We start from the raw sequence: 26,105 nt of genomic DNA, 5'->3' as shown, positions 1-26,105 counted from the left end.
TTTAAAAACCCAATAATTTAGAGTCTCTGGAAGTTGTTGGAAGTACAAACAGCAAATGGGGAAAGAAGCTATTCAAGATAAGCTGTTGAACCTTAGAAAGAACGTCGAGAATCTGTGGCATTTGAGCCCCGTCCTGATTTCTTACCCACTGCACCCCTAGCTCTGGTTCAGGGACCTGCTGCTCCGGGCAGATGCGGCCAAGGATGTGAGGGCTCCTTCTTGCCCCGACCCCCAGTCCAGGCTATGGTTTCACTGTTGCAGGGGGCGGACTCATCCCCCCCCCCCCCAACACTGCGGAGGTTCCCTTCCGGAAAGTACAGCCAAGAGGACCCGCCTCCCTTTCCCCAACCTGCCTCGCTTGCTTGTAGGGAGTTACCCCAGATGGGGTCCCTGCCACCCCAACCTGACCCCGATGTGCTGGCTGAGAGGGGGAAGCTCCACGCTACCAGTGCTAAGCCGAGAACCCAGGGGCTGCCGCGGCTCCCGTGTGCAGTACACACCGGCAGGGAGGGGTGTTTACCACTCCGGGAGAAGTGGGTGCCTGACCCCGGGTCGTGCGGTAGCGCCGCCGCCGTTCTGCCCGGGGAGGGGCAGGCCACATGGACGAACAGCTCAGCACCTCTGCGGAGGGCGCTCTTTGGAACAGGATAGCAACTCCATCCCTCAACGGGTTGTCAGTGACAGTGGAGGTCCTGGTGGAAATCAGAGTCTGGTAACTCTGATTCAAGAAAAACAGTGGGGCGCCAGGAGTTACCTAGAGGGAAGCAGGAAGAGACCCGCACGCAGAGCCCTTCTGAGACCAACTCCCGGTGCGGGGGTGGGGCGGGGGGAGTCTGAGTGACGCTGGCAATCGGGGCAGTACGTGGAGCCCACTTGGAAGCGTCCCCTAAGTCTCAGACCCAGCTAGGCAGGGAAGCTTCAGAGTCGAGGGCTTCAGCACCAACCCTGGAAACCGAATCACTGACCCAGCGGCAACTCCGAGGGAGCCGGGCCTAAAACTAACACCCGGTCATCCCTGGCAGTCTGGAGGCTGTGTGCCTAAGCTGCACACCTGCCCCGCCCCTCCCACAGGAGAGATCGGACAGGAACAGGCAGGGGACTCTTAAGATATTAGAATGTGGGACAAAAAAGTAAAGCCCTGAATTGTGACCGCAGCCCCCAAGCCTCACAAACATATCACCATGAAGGGTCAAACCTACCTGGTTAAGGGCGCTTCCGCGCAACCTTGGACTGGTAAGCGCCTATACCACCAGAGGGGGTTCCGGGGTGACCAGCACCAAAGAGAATAACGAGGGGAGAGAAATCTGAGCAGGCACCTCAGGGGCTGCACATGTCAGGGGACTAGACTCAGCGGGATTGTTTCAGTCCAGTCACTGAGCAAACAACGAAGGAGCGCAGAGAGCCACGACAATAACAATTAACAGCCCTGACCCCCGGTGCGTAGTGTCAGTATCCGGAGTTGCTACAAAATGTTATCTAAAAAGTGTGGTTTTCCACACACACCAAAATCACAAGACATGCAAAAAAACAGGAATACGACCCCTACACCAGAAAAAGGGAAGGAGCAGAATGTCTTTGAAGGGGTCCTGACAGTGGACCCAAAAACTTGATTTAATTTTTTTTGTATTGTATTTTTCCCATTACCATTTAGCAAAGACTTTAAAACATCTATTATATATATGCTCAAAGAACTCAAGGAAACCATACTTAAAAGTGTACGAAAGGAAGGTATGAAGACGTTATGTCATCAAAAGAAAAGAACAACAAAGGGACAGGAACTATTTAAAAGAGCCAAATAGAAATCATGGAGTAAAAGTACAAATGAAAAGTTCAGAGGGGCTCCCCAGCAAATTTGAGCTGGCAGAGAAATAAGGGAGCAAATCAGTCAGATTAAAGTGAAGACACAGCAGGTCTGAACTTACGGATGCAGCCCAGGCACCACTGCTTAGGGGGACTTTATAGCTGCAAATGTCTGCATTAAGAGAAAAGCAAAATCTCAAACCAATAACCTAAACCTCTACCTTAAGACACTGGAAAAAGAAGAGTAAACTAAACTCGAAGCTCACAGAAGAAAGAAAATGATAAAGACTAGAGTGAGGGCTTATAAAACATAGACTAGAAAAACAATAGAGAAATATCAGTGAAACCAAAAGCTGGTTATTTGAAAAGATTAACAAAATAGACAATTTCAGCTAGATGAGCAAGAAAGAAAGAGAGAAGACTCAAATTACTAGAAAAAGGAATAAAAGAGAAAATGTAACTGATCTTATAAAGAAACATGAGCCCTGGCTGATGTGGCTCAGTCGATTGAGTGCTGGCCTGAGAACTGAAAGGTTGCTGGGTCGAATCCCAAGTCAGGGCACATGCCTGGGTTGTAGTCCAGGTCCCCATTTGGGGGCGCACAAGAGGCAACCAATTGATGTCTCTCTCCTTCTCTTTCTCTCTCCCTTCCCTTCTCTCTAAAAATAAATGAATAAAATCTTTAAAAAACAGAAAAAAAAAGAAATATAAGAGAATACCATAAATATTGTATGGCAAAAATTAGATAACATAGATGAAATGGACAAGTCACTGAGACAACACAAACTACTGAAACTGATTAAAGGGGTAGAAACTCTACACAAACACCTATCAAGCAAAGAGATCAACTTGTAATTTTAAAACTTCACATAAAGGAAAACCCAAGTCTGGCTGGCTTCATTAATACATTCTACTAAAAATTCAAAGAAGAGATAACACCAGTTCTTCACAAACTCTGTCCAAAAGGTAGAAAAGGTGGGAACTCTTTCCAACGCATTCCCTGAGGCCAGCATTCCCCTTATACCAAAACCAGACAAAGACAATGCAGGAAAATATCCCAGACCAATATCCCTTATGAGTATAGACACAGAAAAATATAAAGAGGATTATATGCCACAAGTAAGTGAGATACAAGGTTAGAGATACCTTGCACCAGAGGTACAAGGTTAGTTTATATCTGTCACTGTCATTCACACTACTAATAGAAGAAAACATCCATATGAGAACGGAAGAATTAAAACTCTCTGTATTTGCAAGGACATGATCTTGTATATAGAAATCTTAAAGAAGTCACTTAAAAAACTATTACAAGTAATAAACTCAGTGAGGTGGTAGATACAAGGCAATTATACAAAAGTCAATGTTATTTCTACACACTAAAAATGAACATTCCAAAACTTAAATTAAGAGAACAATTCTGTTTACAACAAAGTACGTAGGTACAAATTTAACAAAAGAAATGCACAACTTTCACACTGAAAACTATGAAATATTATTGAAATAAATGAAAGAAGAGAAAAATTAATTTGCAAGAATGATATAAATCATCAATTGGGAGATTCAATATTATTAAGATGGCGATATTCCCCAAATTGATTTACAGATGCAATGCAATCTATATCAAAATCCTAGTTATTTTTATGCAGAAGTTGATAAACTGATCCTAAAATTCATACATAGATGAAAGCGACCCAGAATAGACAAAATCTTGGAAAAGAAGGTCAGGTTGGAGGACTCACATTTCTAGATTTAAAAATGTACCACGAAGCTAGTGTAACCCATACAGTGTGGTACTAACATAAGGATAGTCACTTAGATCAGTGGAACAGAAGTGAGAATCCATACATAAATGCTTACATTTATTGACAGTTGATTTTCAGCAATGGTGCTGGTGTAATTTAATGGGGAAAGAAGAGTCTTTTCAATAAAAAGTGCTGAGATAAATGTTAAAGAACAAATTTTGACCGCTTATGGCATACCATCCACAAAAGTTAACTCAGAATATAGGTCAGAGGGTTAAGGATGAGAGCTAAAACTATCAAACTTTTAGAAGAAAACCTAGAGGTAAGTTTTGTGACCTTGGGTTAGATAATAGCTTCTTAAATATGACACAGAAGTACAAGCAACAAAAGACGAAAATAGATAAACTGGACTCCTGTCAACTAAAATACTTTTGTGCTCAGAATGGCATTGGCATGAGAGCGAAAAGACCACCTCCTGGATGGGAGGAAACATGTGCAAATCATGCATCTGGTTAGGGACTTGTTTTCAGAATATATAAAGACTTCCTGCAACTCAATAATTAAAAACACAAATAACTCAATTAAAAAGTACTGGAACAAAGCATCTGAGTAAAATTTTTCCAAGGAAGATACATGAATGGACCAAACGCCATAAATAGCCAACCAATGTCATTAACCATTAGGGAAGCACAAACTGAAACCACAGTAAGATAACACTCCGCATCCAGTAGGATGATGGTAGTCAAACAACTCAGACAGTACCGAATGTTAGCGAGTATATGGATGGACTGGAACCCTCATATGTTGCTGGCTGAAGCGTAAAATGGTGCAGCCACTGTGGAAAACAGTTTGGCGGTTTCTCAGAATGTTAAATACAGAGTAACCACATGACTCAGGAATTCAACTCCTAGGTACCTAGTCAAGAGAACTGAAAACTTGTGTTTGCACAAAAACTTGCACATGAATACCCACAGCAGCATTATTTATGATAACTAGAAAGTGGAAACCACACAGACGTCTGTCGATGGATGAGTGGATCGGTAAAGGGAGATATCTAAGCAATGGAATATTATTTGCAAATAGAAAGAAATGAAGTACTGGTATGTGCTACAACTTGGACGAACCTTGAAGACTTATGCTAAGTGAAAGAAACCAGTCACAAAAGTCTACAGTTGCCTGAGGTCCCTTTATAGGAAAGGTTGAGAAAAGAACATCAACAGAAAGTAGATTAATGCGTGCCCAAGGCCAGGGTATGGGGATACGCGAGGGGAATAACTGCTAAAGGGTGCTGGTGTTTGGGTTTGTTTTACTTTGTTGTTTGAGGAACAAACGTGTTCTAAAATTAGATTGTGATAAAGGACGCACAGCCCTGTAAATATGCTAAAAATACTTCATTGTACACATTAAATGAGTGAATTGCATGGTATGTTAATTATATCTCAAAAAGCTATTTAAAAATCAATGTATATTTTTCTGGATGAATAAAGAGCTAATTATCAATCTTGTGAGTAGTTAAACAATCTTAACATCCTCTATTCAAAAAACAGTCATACTAATGTGAAAACAGTAGTCACCGTTCCACAGTAACCCTCATCGGGGAAGGGTGATTTCCCAGATACATGAGTCTGAACACCAATGCGAACAGGTGGCCTGAATTTAGTCCCTTTGAATGCTACCACGCAGACTGCAAGAAAGGATTTCTGGAAAACAATAAATTAGAAGAAAATACCTTATTTGTCTTAAAAATAACACAATTACCAGGAGGCCGTGGGTTTATATTTGGAGGGATCATTTTACATTACCAGCTCTTGCTGTGAAATAAAATCTCTTTCAACTAAAAATCCTGGCAGATTTTTTTTCCTCATGGGGATTTCAAAATTTTATTCACATGCTTTTTAAAAAGAACGAAACTTCTTTGTAAACGTGATCCATTTCTCATACTTTCCAGTGGCTGATTGTATCCACATTTTAAAGCAGATGGTGGTTGAGGGTAGTAACAAAAAGAAAACACATTTTAATTTCCTTTATTAAATCAGTGTAGGAAGATAATCTGGGGATGATTAAATTAGAGAATGGAACTCATTCCTTAGAAAAAATATGGCCAAAATCACCACGCTCTTTATGTATGTAGTGACAATGGAAACTCAGTGGTCACAGGACGGGGTGGGGGTGGGGGAAAAGGCTGATTTTCTTTCATAAGGAAGGAAAAAATGCTCTACACACCCCATCTCCCTTCTCACCCTTGGAAGTTCCAGATAAGGCCGAAACGGTAGGCACACAGGAGCCAAAAAACCTTGGCGGAAGGTGATCTTCAACTCAGCACTCTTAGCACTTTCTCAGGTTACGGTTGAAGAAAACATTCAGAGTTTGCTCAATTTACCAGCCCTCTCAGAAGATCACCGTGTGTGTGTGCGTGTGTGCGTGTCCACTAAAATGACCCACTATTCTCTTTCAGAGCAAAGATGCCATCACCTCTTCTTTGAGAGGCTTTTCCACTTTATTGCATTTTCGTGCTCAGTTCTAGGAGTAGATATTTTCTATCAGGACATGGAGAGCAAGTCTTTTGAACTGTCAAATGATGTTGCCTATTTTCCCCTCGAGGTATGAGTGACGCCTGTTTCATCCTAGAAAGTGAACCAGGCAGCCAGGAGTTCCTGCCCGGTGCACGCAGGGCTGATGCAGCACCAACACCACCCCCCCCACCCCCCCACCCCCCGCCCCTTCCCGGCCCCCTGACCTCATCCAATCTCCCTCAGTAAGCAAGAGTCTACTGAGGAAGCGATGGCAGAGATTTATTCAGTAATTCTTCCAACAAATATCTGTTGGGTAGTCATTATATTCTAACCATAAGAATGAATCGAATGTGATCCCAAAACTGCATCCCTGTTAGGCTTCCTGGGTTCGCGTTTTGCTCTTACATTGATTTACAAGCTACCTAACATCTCTGCTCCTCGTCTGCAAGTAGGGGCCGTGTTAATATCTACGTCACAGGTTTTTGTGCACCTGACCTTAGCCAAAAGGTTGAGAAGCGATATGTCACAGATTGTTCAAAAGGAAGTTTAAAGGGGAAAACACATATGAAGTATTTAGAACAGGGCCTGGCACATAGCAATATATAAGTGGTAGTATTCTAAAATCATAGGTAATAATTTGTTTCTTAAAATAAGACTCACAGCAAGTGTTAAAGGCTGAAAGTGTTAACATTTGTTAAATCCATGTGAGGTTTTTTCATGGTACTTTCCTATACTTGATGCATTACCCTTGATACTTTCCTATATTTTAAATCATTTATAATAAAATTAAGTTATACATAAAAAGATTTTATGTTTTCAGTTCTAGAGTAGTTAGGAAAAAAATTATTTAAACCTCTCCTAGAGAACAGCTGGGAGGTGTGTGTGTACATGGGCACACCCAATGACCTGGAATTGTTACCTTACTACCTGGCTTTGGAATAGCGACAGAATGTTTTTTTGTTTGGGGAAAAAAACTTGATGATACATTTCAACTCTAGGTTGAAGGTTGGACCTTGAAACCTGAGTGCTGGCCCTAGTTCAAGTGTGAGTGATGGGCCTAGCTGCTTTGCATGAGAAAAAGGAAGGGAGGAAAGGGGAGAGAGGAGACTAGAGAAAGAGAAAAAAAAAGGAGGGAAGAAGTGAGCCCTGAAGGCAGGAGGCTGGACTTTAACCGGGAGGAAGGGTGCATCCCTTAAGAATACATTCAGCAGCAAGTTAGAAAAAAAAGTACCTAGACAAATAGCTTATTTTCCTCTGACAGCAAGTATTCCAGAGGAAGGTAATTGTTGGCAATGGTTCAACAGTGCTAATGTTGGTATTGTGGCCATGGGAATATGTGGCATAGACCTCCAGCAAAAGGGGGCATAATTGACCAAGGACTTCAGTTCTTGTTCTATAAAATCCATCACAATGTTTGTGCCAAAGCCGTACCTTCCAAGAGAAGCTCCCAACCAATGACAGCACAACAGAGCTACCAACACTGACCAGCTCCCGGGAGACGCAGGGCTCCTCTGACAGCCAGCTTTGGTCAGGATTCAGCAAATCCCTGGTGGATTTGCTGAACTTTCTTAGGACTGCAGAACTTTTTCCTCCTCTCTTCTTCATTTGGGGTCAGACTTGATCATAGTCTGATGGCTTCCCCAGTCATCAGCTCCCTTCAGCTCCCTCCTTATTTTCCTTCCTCTAACAAAATGCTTGCACATTTCATCACATTTAGGCGTCTGCTTCTTGAAGGACCTAGACTTACACAAGTGGTAACTCTGAGATTTCTCTGGGCTTTCTCTCATGGTTGCAAAAAGGTATCCGGAGCTCCTGCCATCTCAGGTACATCCAAGACTAAAAGAAGGGGTGAAGGAAGAAGGGCCATTACATCCAAATGCTCTATCGGGAGTGTAAAAGGTTTTTTTGAAGTCTCCACATATATCCTGACACCCAGTGAAGTCAACTGGAGTAGCTTTCCTTGGACATCTTAGCTATACCATGAGGCACTCAAGAAAAAAGTCAATGCATGTGAGAGTTCTGAGAGCATTTTACAGGAAAAAGAAACTTTCTCCAAAAGACGATTGTTAGTTGTACCCCAACACCACTTGCATGCATTTATTCATTAGTAAGGGCCAGCAGTGTGCAAGCACTCTGCTAGATTGTGTAATTTGGGGGACTACTTAGTATGCTGTTGAAAACAATGCGATGTTTTTATGAACACCAAACCCCAAAAGAGTGCCCTAATGCTAATGACCCTAATAAAGCTTTTCATATAGCTCAGAGGGCCAAAGAAATGTAAAAGCAACTGTGTATTCCAATAGGTCCTGAAAAGCTGCATTTAACTTTACAGCTTTTAAAGCTTCATGAGAGTATTTATCATTAAGTATAAAGGGCCCAGAGGACTTCCGGCCAAGATGGAGATGTAGGTAGACACACTATGCCTCCTCGTACAACCAAAATTAAGGATAAAAAAAATTTAGAGACAAAAAAACAACCAGAACTGACAGAAAATTGAACTGTATGGAAGTCCGACAACCATTCATCCAGACCAACCGGTCCAGAGGGGTCGTGGCAGGAAAAAACGGTGGCTGGCAGGCCCAGGAGTGGGGTGGCTACAGGCAGACCCAGTGAGGCACGCAAGGCAGCTGGCTGACCACGGTCACACATTTGCGCGCAGATAAACCAGGCGAAAACTGGCAGTGAGCCAGACTGCACAACCCAGAGCCCCAGTGTGGGGAAATAAAGCCTAAAAGCACCGACTGAAAACACTTGTGGGGTTGAGGTGTCAGGAGAGGCTCCCAGCCTCACAGGAGAGTTCGTTGGAGAGACCCACAAGGTCCTAGAGCACACACAAGCCCACCCACCTGGGAACCAGCACCAGAAGGGCCCGATTTGCTTGTGGGAAGCGGCAGAAGGGACTGAAATCCCAGAGAGAGTGGAACAAACTCCATTGTTCCCTCTCTGACCCTGCCCCCGCATACATCGTCACAACCCAGCCACATGGGTTGCCCCACCCTGGTGAACATCTAAGGCTTTACCCCTCACTACGTACAGGTGTGACCAGACCAAAACAAAAAAAGGCTCAAATGGAAGAACAGATCAAAGCCCCAGAGCCAATACTTCTAAGCGACCAAGAGATAGCCAACCTATCAGATGCACAGTTCAAAACACTGGTGATCAGGATGCTCACAGAACTGGTTGATTTTGGTCGCAAATTAGATGAAAAAAATAAAAGCTACCCTAAATAAAATGAAGGAAAATGCAAAGGGAACCAATAGTGATGGGAAGAAAACTGGGATTCAAATAAATGGAGTAGACCAGAAGGTAGAAAGAAACAACCAAACAGAAAAGCATGAAGAAACAAGAATCCAAAAAAAATGAGGAGAGGCTTAGGAACTTCCAGGACATCTTTAAATGTCCCAACATCCAAATTATAGGGGTACCAGAAGGGGAAGAGAAAGAGCAAGTGGAAAACTTATTTGAACAAATAATAAAAGAGAACTTCCCCATTCTGGCAAAGGAAATAGACTTCCAGGAAATCCAGGAAGCTCAGAGAGTCCCAAACAAAGAGTCCCAAAGAAGTTGGACCCAAGGAGGAACACACCAAGGCACATCATAATTACACTAGCCAAGATTAAAATGAAGGAGAGAATCCTAGAAGCAGCAAGAGATAAGGGGACAGTCACCTATAAAGGAGTTCCCATGAGACTGTCAGCGCATTTCTCAAAAGAGACCTTACAGGCAAGAAGGGGCTGGAAAGAAGTATTCCAAGTCATGAAATCCAAAGACCTACATTCAAGATCACTCTATCCAGCAAAGCTTTCATTTAGAATGGAAGGGCAGATAAAGCACTTCTCAGATAAGGTCAAGTTAAAGCAGATCATCATCACCAAGCCCTTATTATATGAAATGTTAAAGGGACTTATCTAAGAAAAAGAAGATAGAAAATATGAACAGTAAAAAGATAGCAAACTCACAGATATTAACAACCATACCTAAAACAAAAGCAAACTAAGCAAACAACTAGGACAGGAACAGAACCACAGAAATGAAGATCACATGGAGGGTTAGCAACAGGGGAGTGGAAGGAGGAGAGAGGGGGAAACAGTACAGAGAATAAGTAGCATAGATGGTAGGTAGAAAACAGACAGGGGGAGGGCAAGAAGAGTGTGGAAAATGTAGAAGCTAAAGAAGTTATGACACATGGACATGAACTAAAGGCGGGAATGTGGGTGTGAGGGGGTATGCAGGGGGGAGGGGAATAAAGAGGGGGATGGGGCAACTGTAATAGCATAATCAATAAAATATATTTTTTAAAAAGAACCCAGAAACCCCTCAACAAGGTAACTGAACTGTATATGATGTTTTCTGGAATAAGTCTTCAAAAATACTAAGATAATAGGAAATTAAAAAGATCTACCTTTTTCAAGTTAGTTGTGTTGGTAGAATTTACCCTACCACAATGCCTCTACAATGCAAGTTAACACCTGTTACCGCTCTTAGTTTCTAAGGGTCAGAAATCTAGGAGTGACTCAGCTGGGTGATCTGCTGGAGAGTCGTATTAGGTTGCAGGTGAGATGAGAGTGAGGAAAACAGTCATTTGAAGGCTTGACTGGGGCTGGAGGTTTTTATTTATTTATTTAAAAATGATTTTATTTATTTATTTCTAGAGAGATGGGAAGGGAGGAAGAAAGGGAGGGAGAGAAACATGAATGTGTGAGACATACATCAACAAGTTACTTCTGGCACGCCCCCTACTGGGGACCTGGCCTGCAACCCAGGGATATGCCCTGACAGGGAATCGAACTGATGACTTTTTAGTTTTCAGGCCGGTGCTCAATCCACTGAGCCACGGGGGCTGGAGGCTTTCATCCTAAGATGGTTCTCTCATGTGGCTGTTGGCTGGGGTCCTCAGTTCCTTACCACATGGGTCCATCAGAGGGCTGATCAGGCTATGCCAGCTGGCTTCCCCAGAGCAAGTGACTCAAGAGAGTGAGAGGAAGTCACAGTGCCTTTTGTGACCCAGTTTCCAAAGTCTCAACGCTGTCACTTTTGCTTCTTTCCATAGTTCAGCAGCGAATCACTCAAGGGGAGGACAATAAATCTCCATGTTTTGAAGGGAAGAATATCACAAAATTTAGGGACATGTAGTGGTTTTGAATCCAAGTTCCCTTGTAAAACATACTTAAGTTAAAAGTCAGTCGGTTAAAAAAATTAATAATAGTACAGGTGATACACAGAATCAAGAGCATAATACACAGATGACTGAAGTTCAAAAACATGATTTTAGGCCATGACTTACTTACTGCTTTTAGAACTAAAAGCCTGAGAACTAAAAGTATTAATATTTTATTAATATTTAAAAATGTGTGTTTATAAAAGAATGTTGTGAGACAAGGGTCAGAGTAAGCAGAAAGCACTTCCAATTAGGTCACTTAAAACTCTTGTGGCCTCCCCTTGCCTTGTACATTAAGAACATTCTCTTTAGCTCTGGCTGGTGTGGCTCAGTGGATTGAGTGCTGGCCTGTGAACCAGGGGTCGCCAGTTCAACTCCCAGTCAGGGCACATGCCTGGGTTGCGGCTGGGTCCCCAGGAGGAGGCATGTGAGAGGCAACCACACATTGATGTTTCTCTCCATCTCTCCCTCCCTTCCTCTCTATGAAAAGAAATAAATAAAATCTTTAAAAAATAAAGATCTTCAGCTCATTACACAAGAACCACGTGATATGAGCCAAACTCGTTTTCTAGTCCTGTCTTCGTATGTATGTCTCACGGTCCGAGGCAGCATTTCTCAAAAGGAGGTCCGTGCAATTTCCGTGAGTGTTACTTGAGAGAACAGGACTCGAAGCCAGGAGAACTTAGGAAACATTGGGTTAAATAAAGAGAAACTGGTTTATTTCCCAAGGGACTTGTCAGAGGCTTTGCTACACCGATGCACATGGGAAAACCCCAAAGGGAGACTCTAGCACACTTTTTTACAAGTCACAGAACCCCTTGTTTTGCATGCGGAGCGTGTTTTTCTTTGCAGGACTCCTGTGGGGCTGTCTTCAGACAGGGACAGGGCTGCTAGTTCTTTCTGGAACATGGCTAATGCTTTCCATAAACTCTGCGATGGGCTCATTGCTGCCTTGCCTGAAGGCCCTTTCACGGCAGATTGAACTACTGGACCCATCTCCTCAGCCCTCTGTGCTCTGCCACGTGACTTTGCAATTTCCCCACTGGAGGCAGGGTCTATCTCCCCATCCCTGATCGAAGCCATGGCCGTGTGACTTGCTTTGGGAGACAGATGCTGGCAGAGATGTGCTTGCACAGTTGTGGATCCCCTCGTGCCTCTGCAGCACCATGAGGAGACCCGCCCCAGGTTGAACGAATGTAGAACAGACTGAACCCCACCCAGGCAGAGGCAGCCAAGCCCAGCAGAGCCTCAGCTGGAAGCAGGGCTGCCCAGCCCAGCCAGCCTGGATCAGCCAACCTCAGGCCAACCTGCTGCCCGAGGCTGAGTTTGGGGCTGTGTAGCATCACCGTGACACCAGCTAACTAACCAGCCTGCCTTTAAAGCCCGTCTCCCCAGGTTTTTCCTGTTCTCTCTCCCACACCTTCACTTGTGTGTGATTCCTCCCTTCTGCAACCCCCTCAGCACCATACACTCCCCCTTAGAGTTCTTACCAAAACACTCCAGTGTTTCTCCCACACCCCATATTTGGCTGTACCGCCCTGAGGGCAGGAGGTCCGACTTGGTTATCTCTGTGTCCCATGGTGCTACTGCCTCGCATTCAATACATCTTTGTTGGACTGAAGCTAAATTTAGTTTACTTCACAATGCTGCCTTTGCAAACTCTGATAAGAAATCGATGCTCCACGCCACTAGTGTAAAGAGAAAGAACAGAAAGTAGCCACAAAAGAGCACCGTTGGTTTAGCAGAATTTGTATTTCCTCCAGTCGATCGCCCCCTCTGTTTATTACCTTTGACAGAAGCGGCTGACAGCGCGGCGGGAGCACTCTGGTGGGGGGCTGTGCCGAGGCACCGCTGCCATCACAACTTGCACCTTCAAGTGAATGCCACCCGAGGGCTTCCCGTCGACCTCCGGGACGGAGCTGTCAATTCTGAAAAAGCCTTAAAGGAAATAGAACAGTGAAAATGGAGACAACAGCAATGCCCGGCCTGAGGAGCCGCTGCCGTGGTGGTCTGCATTTCCCCTTGCGGCACACAGGACAGATGTCTGCTCTCTGAGGACATACCGTGTGTGGTCTTGGGCCAGTGTCACCATAGAGGGTAGTCAGCAATGGCCAGTGTTGTTGGGTCCCTCTGGTGCACCAAAGGCAGAGTCCCTTGCTGTCACTCCCTTCATCCTGCTCTCCTGCCTTATAGTAACTTCTGCACGCCTGGCCACAGATCCCTGGAGGAGTGGGCAGCTGGGTGGCCAATGTCCACGGCTTCCAAAGCCCTGGCTGGCATGAAAGCTTTGAAATGGAGAGGCACAGAAGGAGAGAACGGGTGGGAAAGAAGCTCTGGTGAAGGAAGGGGCAATCAGCAGCATCCTCCTTCCAACCTGATGTTTTACTTCATTTTTAAGTGAGGGACCACGGGCCCTTGTGGGGTCAGTACTGAGCAAACAACAGTCATCTGGTGAGGTGTCATGGTTTGACCACATCCAAGTAAACAGCAGGGCCTGGGTCAGATATGTGCGCAGTGACGGTCTGCTCACGCAACCGCCTGGGGGTGACTTCAGGGCTCTGCCTGGAGATTTAAGGGGCTGTGTACAGGAGTCTGAGAGACCCAGGAGGCCAGCCTGGGGTGGCTCGGCTGCCCCTCCAGCCCACCCTACCTTCCCTTCATGCTCCTGTTGGGCTGGGGTGAGCCCGATCAACCACAGGCATGTTTGGCAAAGTACACTGAAAATGTAAGCTCAGGGCTGATTATACCACAAGAGAAGTGAATGTTTAGAGCAGGAGCCGGTCACCTTTTCCTATAAAGGCTGGAGTGTAACATACTTTAGGCTTTACGGACTGGGGGTTTCCGTCGTAATTACTCAGTTTTGCCACTGTCCCCTGAAAGCAGAGGTGGCAAGAAAGCCAGTGAGCACAGCTGTGTTCCAAGAAAACGTTATTTACAGGACAGGTGGTGGGTCCTCACTGTCGACCGGTTCAGAGAGCCACACAGGGGCAGGCACCTGCGTGGTGCACGGGGTGCCGTGGGGTTTCCTCTCCTGGTGCAGCACGGAGAGTCCCTTCCACCGCAATTCCAAAGCATAGTCCTCCCTGGGTTTTGGCTTCCAAATTATTATATTTATTTTTATAAATCTCCAGTATTCTGTGGTTTTCCTCCTTGGATCTCTTCAAACATGCCTGCTACCATTCCCACAAACATCTCCTAGGAACATCTTGGGACAGTGTTGGAGGGGCCCCAGGGCACCCTATTTCCATGGAGGCCCAGGACACAGTGCCAGCTGGTGACAAAGCAGGGACAAAGGACTTTTGGCCTTCCATTGTGGGTCACTACTTCACATGCATGGTTAATGCCGTTTTTATCGGCAATAGTACAGTGAAAGGGGTGTGTGTGTGTGTGTGTGTGTGTGTTGAATTTCCCATCACATTATGAATTTCCCAAGGGAGGGAATCATATCTTATGGAGTTCTTAAACTAAAACAAATTTTTACAAAAATCGTGTATGCTTGTAAAAATTAACAAAGCAATTAAGAAGCATACAGAAGAAAATAAGGTGCCCTTTCTTCTACCCATATCTCCCCCTTGGCTTCTGCAGACATAACTACATTTTTCCCCTCAACATGTTACTATGAAAAAATTAAAATAAACAGAAATCATAATTTGCAGTGCGCACCTGTATAGCCAACTTAGACTCTACAATGAGCACCTATCACGCTTGTGCTATCACGAATCTGTCCTTCCATCTACCCATGCCTCCATTCATCAGTCCACGTTATTTATTTATTTGGTGTGGATTTCCGAATAAATTGTGGACATAAGAAATTTCAGTACTTCCCCACAATACTTCAGGCTGAAAATCAGTAGTTAGAGTTTAATGGGTGTTTATGCTTTTTGTCTTTTTTACATCTAAGGATATGTTTTATTGATTTTAGAGAGAGAAGAAGGAGAGAGAGAGAGAAGAAAGAGGGAGAGAGAGAGAACACCCTTGAGAGAGAACCATTGGTCAGGTGTCCCCAGGACACCCCTGAACCAGGGATCAAACTCGCAGCCAAGGTAAGTGCCCTGATGGGGAATTGAACCTGCAAGTTTTTGGTGTGCTGGGTGAAGTTTCAACAAGCTGAGCCGCTCTGCCAGGGCTACATTTTTTTTTTTGTCTTTTGATGTAATTATATCCAACGAAATGCACAAATCTTAAGTGGATATTGCTGTTTTGACAAATGCAAGACACAGAACACAAAAATTACCCAGAAAGAAGTGCCTACTCCACTTCCCAGGTAGCCACGGTTCTGATATCTCCCCCACTGTACAGAATTTTTCTAGAGCTTCACTGAAACGAACTTTCACACACGCACAGACATGTACGTCCTCTTTTGCATCAGAGAGCACTTGGTGCTTATCTCCTCCTGCCCATACACAGGAACAACAGGCCTGTGAGTTTGCTTGTTACCAGGGGCCGTGCTCTGCACGCTGTTCTCAGACTGGCTGCGTTGCCAGGGACTGAGTCCAGAATGCAGTGTCTGCTTGGAAGCCCTCCTGACGCTCAGCATTTTAAGCAAGTGACTTACGGTAAATTCTTGGTGCCTGGTTCCTCTTTTGTAACATGGCAATGATGTCACCAGTCCCAGTGTCACAGGTCGCTGTGTGGCTTACCTGGCCAATGCCTGAAGCGTCCGGAACAGGGCTGGCCCAGGTGGTGACCGGAGCAATCCTGCTGGTGCCCTGCCCAGCTGAGGTGGTCTCCCTGCATGGCTTCTCTCTTGCCGTGCTGCCTCCAACCCCCATTTCGTCCAGGCATCTCCTGGGAGCCCTTGTGCAGTAAATCCCTTGTTCCTGGTCCCGGTCTCACAGCTTCTGGGGGCCCACCAAAGGTGGCGCTCAGTACACTTCTGTCTAATCGCCATGCTCAGCCACGCCTGCGGGCAGGGGCCTGGCAGGTGGCCTCTGCTGTTCCATCTTCCTGGGCTTTTTCTCTTGGTAAGATGAGATGCAGAAACTGGATTATCTGAAAGGTCCCATTAAAGGGCCCTGTGAGTCAGAGCTGCCTGTAGTGAGTGTGGTCAGTTACTGCAAATATAAACTGGGGATGGGTAAGGGGTGCTTGCAAATAACCTCTAGGGAGTGAGTGGAGGGTGGTGGGTGTGAGAGGTAGTGATGGCGATGAGTTAGAAAGATGAAAGAGCATATCTGTGAACTAGTACAAAAAAAACGTAGAGGCGCCGAGTCTACCCAAGGAAGAAGTGGACAGTTGAGCTGGGTGCATGTAGGACCCAGAGGCGGAGACTGGGGGTGAGCGGGAACCCCACACAGCGGATGGGCAGGAAGCGCCCACTAACACTGGCCGTTACAGCTCATCTGCCTGGACGAGGAGAACCCTTCTAGGACAGAACAGTAGTTTTAACTCTGAAAATAGATACCTGAGTGTTTCTGCTCATAGGAATATGACAACAGGCCCTGAGTTAAAAAAAGTCAGGGCCAGGCTTCCAGTCCACACAAATTCTCTGATTCAAATGAATAATGAGCGCTTTTCTGGTTCACAGCCGTGGAGGGCTCTGAAGGTAGAAAGAGCCCCAGAGCGGGGCTCCCACCTGCAGAGGCTGGTGTGGGAGGTGCTGGTTGCACTGTGGGCCTTAGGGATGCCCAGCGCATCCAGGAGCTTCTCAGCAGGAGGCAGTGGCTCTGCCCGGATACCAGGCACCTGCAGAGCTGCCCTCCTGGCCTGAGAGAGTGGCTGTTCTAAGGAAGCCACCTCCACCCCAGTCTCTTGAGGCACATGCAGGGACAGAGAGGAAGGCTTTAGCAGAGGGAGGATGACTCAGCGAGCTCCTCAGGAAATGCGGCCCAGGAATAGCATCTCACTCACCCCCTCTCAGCCCAGAAGAAGGAGCCAGTTCTACAAGGAATCTGCTTAGCTGGAGAGGGGATGGAAGGACTGTGGAAGCGGCCAGTCTGGGACAGAGCTGGAGAGACTGGGAAATGGATCACGTTTTAGAGGAATCCACATGTTCCCGTGTAGGGTCCCCAGGTAAGAGGCTCTGGGGTACAGCCAGGAAGTCTGGGTCCAAGGCACTGGGACTCCCAGTCTCAGCTAAGGCCCCCATGTCTGAGGCCAGGAGTGACAGATACCTGCTATACTCAAAGGCCATCTAGACTCTGACGAGTGTGTAAGCCATCGTCAGCCCCTCAGTTCACTGGGGCAGCTATCTCGAGGCACCACAGCCTGGGCAGCTCGAACAACACGTGCTTTTTTCTCACAGCTCTGGAGGCTGGAAGTCGGAGCTGGGCACCAACAGGCTCCCTCTTCCTGGTTACAGACAGCAGATTTCTCGCCTCTGCTCCTGCGGTGGGAAGACCCCTGCGGTGGGAAGACCCCGAGAGGGCTCTCTGGGGTCTCTTTTATAGGGGCACTAATCCCATTCACCAAGGCTCTGCCCTCCTGGGCAGAGCTCGATCCTCGATCCTCCAGATTGTCCCCCCAGCGGTGCCCTGTCCTAAAACCTTCACAGTGGGGGCTCCGGTTTTAGCATGGGAAGGGGGAGGGTACAAACGCTCAGTTCATGTCAGTAAGGCCTTTGATGAGTGTTCTAGACTGTGGAAGATTCTCAGCACCTTTATGGACCCCTGGGGCAGGGCTAGGCGAGAGAGTTCCTCTGAAACGGAGGTTGAATTTCGATAATAGGCAGTAAGTGGGGCTGGGATTCAGAGCTGAGTGCATTTAGCTTAGTGAAACAAATAACTGTGACGTGTGTTACACAACATGGTACGTACGGAGTGTGTGCTCAAGAGCCCGCAGCCTGAACCAAAAAGAGCAGAGACAAATATTAGAAACTTCAGTCAACACGGTACGACTTAAATAATGGCACGAGAGAAGACGCCAAGCTGCCCCTGAGTCATCGCAACGTGAGAGGCAGTGCTGCCGGTGGAGGATGGGCCCAGGGGGCGAGTCCTTGGCGCGCATGCGCGGGCGGGGGCGCTGTGTCTTCTGCCTGGAAGTTACCCTGTCCATTCAAACCCACCCTCCGGGGCTCGGTTTAAATGCTTGGCTTTCTCCCCAGTCTCCAGATCCCCGACTAGGCTGGCTCCCTTCTTAGCCCACTGCTCGGGTGCAGCTTAGTCCTAATGAAGGGGCAACCCCAGCTCAGGGATCAGGGAGGGTGTTTGCCTCGTTCACTGTGGGGCCCGAACTCCCAGCAGGGTTCTCAGAGTTGAAGCTTCCCTTCCAAACGGCGGGTGCAGGGTGGCTTCATCCTGCGATGATGTTTTGAGTGGCCACCAGTGGGTTTTCTCTCCCAGCTATGGCTCCCTCTCCCTGGGCCCCCTGCTGACCTTCACCATGAACACTGGAAGGAGAAACCCATCAAAACCAGAAGCAAAACCCTGACAGAACACAAACCATTTTGTGGTGATGGGGTGTGTTTATTATCTTAATTGTGGTATGTTTGTTATCTTGATGGTGGTGATGGTTTCCTGGATGTATATATAAGTCAAACTTATCAAACATACACCTGACATCTGTGTAGTTGACTGTCATCAGTTGTCATTCGGTCAGGCCTGTCAAAAAATAAAGCGTGGCTTTTGAGCTAGCCCTCAGGTGAAGCTTTGAATAGTTAAAGCAGAGGTGAGTTTTGAAAGCCTAGTGTTTAAGAAAAGAAAGAGCCTCGGAATCCCAGACTTGGTTTAAAGTATCGGGAGCTGGATGCGGTGGGTGCAGGATCCTGGAACCAGAGGGGTGCTGATACCCTGGTGGGAGCACCTGGGGCTGATTCCCGGGCCCTGCAGCCCACATCCGGGGTCTCCGCCTCAGCAGATCCAGGCATTGCCTGCAGGGCCCTCAGGCGGTGCTGCTGCTGCTGGCCCGGAGGGCTCACCTGGAGAACCACTGGCCTAGAGTATCAGAGGAGTGAGGATGAAGACGCAAGCTTCCCGCCTAGAAAGACAGGAGCTAAGTAGAGGGAAAAAGAGGGCGATGTGCAGTCGGCAGGACCAGAGCTTGGAGGCGGGGGTCCCTGAGAAATATCCAGTAGCTTGTGATTCTGCCTCAAAGTCCAAGTGGCAGGCAGAGGTTGGGTGGCGAGAGTGGATACTTCAGATCGGTCAGGGGATTTAACAGCCTGTTCCTCAGGGTGTAACCTGGGACCCTAACCCTCTTGGAGAGTCGAATCCTGGGGCTTGGCAGTGTCTGGGACTGGGTTTGGGTGGGACCTGGGGCCTGGGGCCGTGGGTGTGGTCCTGGGAAAGTGGGGTGCAGAACTCCCACTCTCCATGGGCCAGCCTGTAGTGGGGACGAGGAGAACAGGGGGCATGGGCCTGCCCACTGCAAGGACATCGAGCGGAAGCTGAGGCAAAGTTTTGCACGGCCTTCCAGGACTTCGATCACCTGAGGCATGGTTACCAGAAAGGACATGATTTTTAAATGAAGCGGCCAGTTGTTCTGAATTGGCAGGATTAAATTTTCCACCTTCAGCAGAAACGATGGCTCAGGACCTCAGTTAATTTTAGCAGGGGACAAAGATAGTTGCATCTTTGTTCGCTTGAGTTGCTGACTTTGGGGTTATTCAACTTTAAACCAGTTGGACATGAATGAAGATGGCAGTACCGTGGGCTAAGGAAGACCAGTGCGTCTTCAGGAGCGAGCTGCGGTCTTGGAGCTTCAGTGGATGTTGGGGCGCTACAAGGGGAACCAGAATACGAAGAAGCCCTGAGCTAAGAAAGCACCATCTTACCCTAGATGTGGGTGAAACAGCTACAGGGGATTTGAGTTCTGCCTCTGTCTCCTCAAGCCCCCCAGCAGATACAGGGGCTCTCGGGCAGGTTTGGCTTGATGCTGAGTGGCGTCGGAGGCCTAGGCAGTGCTGGTGCTGGCCCTCAGCAGCTAGGTAGGGGTGCTGGGGTACCCCGTGACAGCCACAGTGGTCACCGAGTGGGGGCTGTGGTGGACGGGAATGATTACTTGTGGCTTCAAGTAGGCATCATTGAGCCATTATCTATGTTGTCACACACAGAAGACACATCTTGCTCTGCTTAAGTGAAAGGTTTAGACAGACCGGCAAGTCACAGGCTGTGCAATAATTAAGTAGGAGATGTTCCATCTGCTGGGAGAAACAGTTACATCCTATTTGCAAACCTTTATTGATGGTCTAAGCGGACGTCCTCGTTACACAATGAGATACCCCTTTACAGTAAAAATAATGACTAGAATCAAAATAACTAGTGTTGGTAAGGACGTGGAGAAACTGCACCTTTAGACGTTGTTGATGGAAATGCCAAAGGGTACACCCGCTCTGGAAAACAGTCTGAAAGTTCCTCCAAACAATTCCACACAGTCACTGGGTGATCCAGCAACTCCGTTCCCAGGTCTGTCCCCAAGGGAACTGAAAACAAAAACTTGCGTGCCAATTTCATAGCATTGTTCATAATAGCCCCTGAGTGGAAACAGCCCAGGTGTCTGTCAGCGGATGAGTGGATAAAGAAAATGTGTGTGTCTGTACCATGAACCATCACTCAGCGTAAAGGGGGATAAAGCATCCATGCTGTAGCGTGGGCACGCTCAGTGAAAGAAGCCAGACATAAAAGGTCACGTGTTGTATGATTTGCTTATATGAAATGTCCATCATAGGCAAATCCATAGAGACAGAGAAGAGGAGTGGCTGCCAGCGTCTGCTGGAAGGTGGCTGGGGAGTAACTGCTAATGGGTATGGGTTCTTTGGGGGGTGATGACATGGTCTGGAATGGGTGGTCGCAGTTGCACGACTTCATACTAAAAACCACTGACTTGTACTTTAAGAAGGAGAATTTCATGGTGTGTGAATTATATCTCAGTTTAGTAAAAACCCCGTTTAGAAACGCATTTGCACACAAACCGACACAGCTCATAGTCTGTAACGACTGTGATGGGAAGACGTGAAGGAGGACCTTTCTAAATTGCACACTGGAGTGGCTCGAAAGGTGTGTAATAAATTCTGTTTTATAATGAAACGGCGAGAGGTTTCTTTTAGCTTTTTGAGCACCTGCCAACAAGAGGGACTGTCAGCAGGTCACGTGTCTATCTTGAAGGAGAGTTTAAACAATTCTTCTAATCTTTTAAACATTCCAAATGATTATTTTTGAAACTGATAGTTAAATGGAGAAAGGAGGATTTCAGAAGTTGCGGCTTCAAAGCTGGAATTCATAAAGCTGTATAGAAGTTACAAAGCGTATCACATAATAAAATTAAAGACTTTTTAACAGTTATCAGGGGATTCTTTTGTGACTGAAAGAATTTCTAGTGGGCTCAAACACATCCGGATGGACTGAAGAGAAAAGCCAGAACATTTGACATGTAGATCTTATTTTATAGGAATGATAGTGCCTGCTAGATCTCACTTCAGAGGGATTTTTGGAAATTAAGAAAATATAGCCGAAGGTGCTTTGCTCCCTCTAGAGAAATGTGACATAAAAATTCAAAACACTATGATCTTCATTCAATAAAAGTTTATGGAAATGATTTAAAATCCCCTGGTGAATTCTAGTTTGTGCTCGAATTACCTACGCAAAACATTTTTCACTCACTCCATAAAAGAGTTATAGCCCTGTTTCTCTTCATTTGTGAGAGCCTGGAATGAAGTGAACTCGCTTCCCGGGGAGGAGGCGATGAGCTGTCAAGTCTGCGGAGGGAGAAGGGCTGTGGGAGCAGCGAAAGTCAACACCAACAGTCCCACCAGGTGCACACGTTGGATGTTGCTCCCTCACCTACCGCACCACGCTCTGCGGCAAGCAGCTGTTTTTCTTTTAATTCAAAATCTCTGCTTGAGAAGTTTATTTACAAAATTTTAAACAAGCTAAGTATGAGCTTGTTTTCACGAGCTGTGGCCAGGCTTCTCTCTCTCTCTCTCTTTCTCTCTCACATAGAACCTGATTATTGGAAACATGACTTTCTTAAGACACTTTAGAACAGAAAGACCAGGGCTTCCTTGATGTTTCCTCTGGCTCTGGGATCTAGCCAGGTCTGGGTTTAGGGCCCTGGAGATTTTTCTGAGCAATAACCAGCTTGGGGAGGGCTCCACAGAGAGGTTCTTCTGGGGCTGGGTTGTCAGAAATAAGCCCCAGAGATGATGTGGTCCAGGGACACAGCAGGCTCCCCTGACCAGGTGAGGGGTGGCCCTTGGCCAGGGTCCTTCCACCTGCTCCGCGCAGACCCCCCGCCCCGCAGTCCTCAGACTCCTCAGTCACTTCGCACCAGCTGTAAAGCATTACTGTCCACAGAGGCTTTGCACCCCTCCTGGGATGTGAGGAGGGGTCCATTTTTCTTGACCAATGCAGTTGTACCTTCTCCCCGCCCTCCCCACCCCCACCTTGTTTGTTCTGCTTTTCCTCCTGCGAAGTGCAATCAGCAGATTCCAACGTTTTTTAATACGTTACAAAACAAAACGGCAGCATGTAACAGACCCACCGACACTGGCACCACCTCCCCTTCCCCTTGGCCTCCGCAGGAAGTCTTACACTCTCTTGCCCGGCCTTGAAACAAACCCTTTCACAAACACAAGACCACCAGCTCACTCCGGAATTCCTTCACGGGACTTACCAGGGCTTCCTTGGGCAGCCCCCAGAGGAAAAGCCCCTAAGTTGGCTGATACATATACCGCAGACTGTCCATCAACAGTTAAAAAAACACCACCTTCGGGGGCTGTCCCCAGGCTTAGGCACAAGAGAGCACTGCTGGCTTCAGAAGAGCTTCATCCAAAAGCCTTTTCTCTTTGGAGCCGGGAGGAGCAGCGAGGCGGCTGGCCAGGCTCAGCTGGAGGGTGATTTCTTAAGGCCTGTGAACTCCGGCTTCTTTGCGAGATGCTGGGTCTGGTTTTATTTTGGCCTTGTCAAATTCTGGCTGGAGTTTGTACTAGCAATGCCAGCTCATTTGTTATGCCCATAAAATAATAATGCTAGTAATAATAACAATGAATAATAATAACAACAGTAGATCTCATTTGCTCAGCACTTAACATATGCCCCACGGTCTGGCTAAGCATTCAACCTATATTTTCCCATTGAATCCTCATAAACTCATAGAGGTTAAATAACCTCCCTAAATTCGTGCCAGCGAGGAAGCTTTGTCTGATTCCAAAACCCACTGCGGACTCTCACTTCTGTATGGTTTGAGCCCTTAAAAAAAAAAAAAAGGTTGCAATTTCAAATCCCCAGAGGACTGAGCTAATGAAGGCTGTTACTCCCCAGGCTCTGCAGGCCTTGAGGTCACTGAAGGGATGTCATTATTAGTGAGGTCTTGTGCAGAGAGACGGCAAAGCCACGAGTCCACCTCTTTAAGTCAGAGGTTCAGGGGAAATGTCACTCTTGCTCAAGTATTAGAAAGAAAATCATGCAATTCGTCTATTGATATGAGGAATGCAAACTCTGCCATTTCCACTTAAAATTATTCTCTGAACATGAACTTTTCTTGCTAGGACTCCTTCCTTTGTGCCTAGTAGGCACTTTTTAAAAAAATATTTCATTTAGAGAGAGGAGAAGGGAAAGAGAAAGAGAGGGAGAGAAACATCAATGTGTAGTTGCCTCTCACGTGTCCCCAACTGGGGACCTGGCCTGCAACCCAGGCATGTGCCCTGACTAGGGATCAAACTGGCAACCCTTTGGTTTGCAGGTCCACGCTCAGTTCACTGAGCTACACCAGCCAGGGCCTTGGTGGACACTTCCGATGGCTCCATATGGGAGCTGGTTCCCAAACCTGCTCGTAGTGCTTTTTCCTGTTCAGTCTCAAGTTCTTGGGTGGGACAGCCTCAGGCCCCTATGACGTGTAGGTGGGAATAACATTTCTCCTTTCATTTCTTTTTCTCTATCATCTTAATATTTTAAACATTCCTTAGAGCCTGAATAATGCAGGTGTTTGTGAATGTGTCCTCACTGTAACCCTAACCAACATGAGCAGTAAGTTTTCCCAGGGCTGCGGCATTTATGGAAGTTGCAGAACCTAAACATTTCCCAAGAAAATCTGCACACTGATATTAGAAGAGTCCTGAAATGTTGTTTCAGAATAGATAGTGAATAAATCCTAAATATATGAATAGTAGAAACCAAAACAGGACAACTGCCCCTCCCCCATCAAGAGTTTTAAACAGACTCCAGACATAAGATATAAGATTTCCACTTGGGAGATTTCAAAAACCCACCCTGACTTCTGGGCGCCGTCATCATTTCTTAGTCAAGGAGCAAAATTAGACCCCTTTCTTCATCTCTCCCCCACCCCTTGCTTCCAAATCTCTCCATGCCACAAATCCTTTGTAGTTATACCCAATTTTCCTCCAGGCCTCGTAAATCTTTCTGTTTTATTTCCTGGACTACACCTGTTTTACACCAGCAGGCACAGGCAATAACGAGGACCATCCGGACTAGGGTGCTGCGTGGCCGCACCGGCCGCACACCCAACCCTGCGCTGCGGCTCCTGCGGCTCCCGACCTCTCCCGGCCCTCCAGGACTCCTGGCAGCCCCAGCTGTGACCGCACAGCTGTGACCGCACAGCTGGGGGAGCCTGGGCCCCCACCCCCTCCACCTCTGGCCCTGCCAGGGTGCGCTGCCCTCCAGAGTGTCTCCAGGCCTCAGCCGAGCTCTCCCCTTCTCCTAAAAGCCCTTCCTGCCTTCCCTCCCTTCTCTATCCTCCCTCCCTCTCCGCCCGAGGAGGTCAGAATCCTAATGGGCTTTCAAGGCAGGAGGCAGTGTCTCCCTCAGGGCCAACCCCACTCATTTCTGCCAGGCACACTGAAATCACTTCCGCTTCTAGAATTCCATTCCCTCCCATCCTCCCTCTTTCCTGTCTTTCTTTAACATTTTATTATGGGAAACCTCAAATATATTCAAAAGCAGACAAAACAGTGTACCAAACTCGTGTGTTCTAATCGCCCAGGTTCAACAGCATGAACTCAGGGTGGTGCTACTTCTCCCCTGGCAGCTCCCCTCCAACAGATGGGAAAGGAGCAAACCGCAGGCACTGGCTACATTTCATCCACGTGTTTCAGGATATTGCAGTCCCACTGCAATGTCATCACGCCAGAGAGACAATTAACTCTTTAAGATCATTATATTTCCCTTACTGTCTAAGAAATCTTGTTCTTCAGATTGTTTAAAATGAGAACCCAAGTAAGGCCCACATGTTGCAAATGGTGGATTTGTTTTCTAAGCTGCTTTCAATTTGTAGCATCTTCCCTCGACTTCCCCCACTTTCTCTGTTGAAAACTGGCTCGCTTGTCCAGTTCAGCTCCCAGAGCCTCTGGTGTGTGGATGGCGCAGGGTGTCCACATGGCTTAGGGGCAGACAAAAGGCCTGGCCGGCTCATCCTCAATGCTCTCTGAGGGGCATCCGGGGCTTGCCCTGGAGGCAGCATCCACAGGGTGAGGTCTGACCCTCCTGGGCCCTTGAAGAAATGTCCTCTGAGGTCCGTGGCCTCTGTGACGGAGGATCCTGAATCTTCAGGACCCAGCGGTGGCCCTGTCTGGGGCAGTGCCTCAGCTCCCATGAACTGGGGCAGCCATCTCCTCAGGTCACGCGAGGCTCCAGGGGCTCTGGCTATGGTATCTGAGGGCAACTCTGGAAGCTACCTGCTGGGGAGCCCCTACCCCAGCCCCCAACTCTGGCCTTGCCCGGGTCTGTGCTATGTGGCTAAAGACCAGACGTCACTATCCCATTTCTAAGCTATAGCTGGGGAAGGGAAATGGCCATTTCGCACATCTCAGTTTGTCCCCCTCCCCCTTTCCCTCCCACTCCTGGGCCAGTCATGGGGCCCCTGTTCAGGCAAATATTGGGCGCAGTTCAAATCTGTTCCATATGATATTCTTTGACAAGACACTGTCATGTTGTCTAAATTGTTGAAAGACTTTCTGCCTGCCTGGATGTCAAAATATCACTCCTTTTCACATATTTATTTACA

The sequence above is a fragment of the Artibeus jamaicensis genome, unplaced genomic scaffold (assembly GCF_021234435.1).
Source record: "Artibeus jamaicensis isolate MK-2021 breed Jamaican fruit bat unplaced genomic scaffold, CSHL_Jam_final contig_519, whole genome shotgun sequence".
Lineage (NCBI taxonomy): Eukaryota > Metazoa > Chordata > Mammalia > Chiroptera > Phyllostomidae > Artibeus > Artibeus jamaicensis.
The sequence above is the reverse complement of the archived record's forward strand: the minus strand, read 5'-3'. Positions refer to the sequence as shown.